Source organism: Colobus angolensis, unplaced genomic scaffold (assembly GCF_000951035.1).
Source record: "Colobus angolensis palliatus isolate OR3802 unplaced genomic scaffold, Cang.pa_1.0 Scaffold167, whole genome shotgun sequence".
NCBI classification, from domain to species: domain Eukaryota; kingdom Metazoa; phylum Chordata; class Mammalia; order Primates; family Cercopithecidae; genus Colobus; species Colobus angolensis.
In genome coordinates, this window is record NW_012114788.1 from 1,206,508 (window position 1) to 1,210,278 (window position 3,771).

Genomic DNA, 3,771 nt, shown 5'->3' on the forward strand with positions numbered 1-3,771 from the left:
ATATGTGTGAGTTTTTTTCCTCACACACAAAACAAGCAATTCCGTAACAGACATTGGCTGGATGTCTTATAATTCAATTTAATTCTGATACCTGGCAATCCCACAGGTTAAGTGCTCAATGCCATAAAACCATATGAACCTGTACAGCATGTTACTACACTGAATAGGCAACAGTAACACAATGGTGAGCATTTGTGTACCAAAACGTATCTAAACACAGAAAAGATACAGTAAAAAATACAGTTTGTGGCCGGGCGCGGTGGCTCAAGCCTGTAATCCCAGCACTTTGGGAGGCTGAGACGGGCGGATCACGAGGTCAGGAGATCAAGACCATCCTGGCTAACACAGTGAAACCCCATCTCTACTACAAAAATACAAAAAACTAGCCGGGCAAGGTGGCGGGCGCCTGTAGTCCCAGCTACTTGGGAGGCTGAGGCAGGAGAACAGCGTAAACCCGGGAGGCAGAGCTTGCAGTGAGCTGAGATCCGGCCACTGCACTCCAGCCTGGGCAACAGAGTGAGATGCTGTCTCAAGAAAAAAACAGTTTGTGGCCGGGCGCGGTGGCTCATGCCTGTAATCCTAGGCTGAGACGGGCGGATCACGAGGTCAGGAGATCAAGACCATCCTGGCTAACACAGTGAAACCCCATCTCTACTACAAAAATACAAAAAACTAGCCGGGCAAGGTGGCGGGCGCCTGTAGTCCCAGCTACTTGGGAGGCTGAGGCAGGAGAACAGCGTAAACCCGGGAGGCAGAGCTTGCAGTGAGCTGAGATCCAGCCACTGCACTCCAGCCTGGGCAACAGAGCGAGACTCCGTCTCAACCAAAAAAAAAAAAAATACAGTTTGTAATCTAATGGGGACCACTTTCATATATGTAGTCCATCACTGACCAAAATGTTGTGTATATATATACATGGTCATCCTTCCATACTGAAGGGGAATTAGTTCCAGGATCCCCTTGAATACCAACATCTGAGGATGCTCAGGTCCCGCAGTTGGCCCTGCTGAAACGCCGGATGTGAAAAGTAAGCCTCTGTCACCATGGGTTCTGCATTCTGAGAATATTGTATTTTCCATCCCATTTGGTTGAATCCACAGATGTAGAACTCGTGGATATGGAGGGCTGACTGTACATATTTATCTATTTATATTTTTTCTTTTGAATTATTTTCTTATATTTGATTCTGGTGATTTCTTTGCAGAGGTAAACAGAGATGATAATTTGTTTCTTGCTTTACAGAAGAGCAAGAAAATAAATTATAAATGTACCATTCCATGGAATTTTTTTGTTTGGCAGAAATGGATTGTGGTCTAAAAAAATCTTGAGAATGTGTATATGTTTCTGTGTGTGTATGCATGTATAAAAGATTTTTTAAAAAGTCAGCAGGCCAGGTGGCTCATGTCTGTAATTCCAGCACTTTGGGAGGCCGAGGCAGGTGGATCACTTGAGCCCAGTTCAGGACCAGCCTGGGCAACATGATAAAAACCCCGTCTCTACAAAAAATGCAAAAAAAGAAAAAATTAGCTGGGCATAGTGGTGCATGCCTGTAGTCCCAGCTACTCAGGAGGCGGAGGTGGGAGGATCGCTTGAGCCCAGGGGTGGGGGATGGAAGAGTGGGGGTGGGGTGGAGGTTTCAGTGAGTCTAGATTGCACCACTGTACTCCATTGTGGGTGACAGAGTGAGATTCTGTCTCAAAGAAAAAAAGAAGTCAGCAAAATTTTTAATGTCTCTAAAGTGATTAAAAATTAAATGCGTTTTTGCCTTTCAGAGTTTACAATTTGGTGGACAGGCTAATCAATTTGCCCTTGGGAAGATGATGTAAATTAGCAAATAAATTCCTAATTTAAAATGTAGCTGATAAGGGTGATATGTGAGCATGCACTACATTTTAAGCAATGTGATGAATGTTTTACCTGCATCATTTTATTTAATCCTCAGAAGAGTCCTATGAAATAGCTCCATTTTGCAGATGAGGTTTATGTTTTTCAGAGATGTTAGTCACTTTCCCAACATTGCTAGTCAGTGTTACACAGCTAGTACAGTATTGGAGATAATCATGCTCTTAATCACTCCATAGAAATTCAGGCCATTTGGGGGTAGGCTTCTTAATATCAATTATGTCTTTTTTTTTTTTGAGATGGAGTCTCGCTCTGTCACCCAGGCTGGAGTGCAGTGATGCTATCTCCACTCACTGCAAACTCCGCCTTCTGGGTTCACGCCATTCTCTTGCCTCAGCCTCCCGAGTAGCTGGGACTACAGGCGCCCACAACCACACCTGACTAATTTTGTGTATTTTTAGTAGAGACGGGCTTTCACCGTGTTAGCCAGGATGGTCTTGACCTCCTGACCTCGTGATCCACCCGCCTCGGCCTCCCAAAGTGCTGGGATTACAGGCGGGAGCCACTGCGCCCTGCAATATCAATTGTCTTAATTGAGGGTATTTGTTTTCCAATTTATCTGAAAGGAGCTCAAGAAAATTAAAAAGAAGACTGGATGCAGCTTCATTAACAGAAGAAGCTCTTGTCTGGAAATTTCCTTTCAACACTGACAGTTATAATCAAATACCTTTTAATAAGTAATTGTGCTGAGTGATGTACCTTCAAGCCAAATCAAGCAAACAGGCAGGATCCATGTCCTCTGGAGACCGACTCTTGTGACTGACTATGCCAAAGACATGGATGTTTGAACAATGAACCAAGAACGAGTGTGTTAAAAGGCAAGATAAAATACAGCATTTACCTGGTATCAAAGCATTGGACTTTTCCACTCCACCAGAGTGGGCCTGGCAGGAAAAGGAGGAAGGCATCCTGGAAGGAATGGGACACAAAAGTGAAGAAAACACAGATGATGGATGCCGCTTTGGGTTTAACTTGAAAGACCAAAGATAGATGCGTCTGAAGCATGGGACCGATGCCAAGCCAAGTCTTATTTGGTCTCCTGCCCAGGACTGTGTCTAACTCACCAATCAGAGGTGGGGCGCCTGTTCCCACCCAATGTCAGTCATTTAACACATACTTTATCTTCTACCCAGCAGGCCTGCCCACTGGCCCTGGGTGTTCTGCTGTCCTGGGACTGAGAGAGAGGCTGTGTTGCTAGGCATAAAGATGGATCCTCTTATCTCCTGGTGAAAGTACTTTGCTCTGACCTCCTCCCCTGCACAGTTGAAGAGGCATGAAGCCTGTATTGTGAGGGGAGAGCTCCTTCCTGGCATTCTAGAGGAAAATTCCCTCAGTGTCTTCTAGACACCAATCTGTCCTCTTGGCCTTATCCAATCTATTTAATATATTGTCATCAATCTGCAATATCCCAACAGTAAATTCACTGCCAATAACTCCATTCTTTGGCTTATGATTTGCTGCAGTATGTGTCACCATGAAGCTCTGTCCTCAGGCTCAGAGAGGTGTACAGAAGCTACTTCCCTTATAATTTATTTTATTTGATGTGTGGGTGGGAAGGGGGAGACTAAACCCCCTTATTTGCATCCTCCCTGGAATATTTCTTCATTATCTGCCAATGAACAAGGAGTATGTCTTTCCTATCTCCCTCTTCCAACATTTATATATCACTGACCACACACCAGGCACAAATCTAAGTGTTTTCCTAATATATATATATATCACCAGGCTTGAGTGCAATGGTGTGATCATTGCTCACTGGAGCCTCCAACTCCTGGTCTCCAGTGATCCTCCCACCTCAGCCTCCCAGCTGGAACTACAGGTGCATGCCATCATGCCCAGCTAATTTGTTTTTTGTAGAGATGGGGTTTC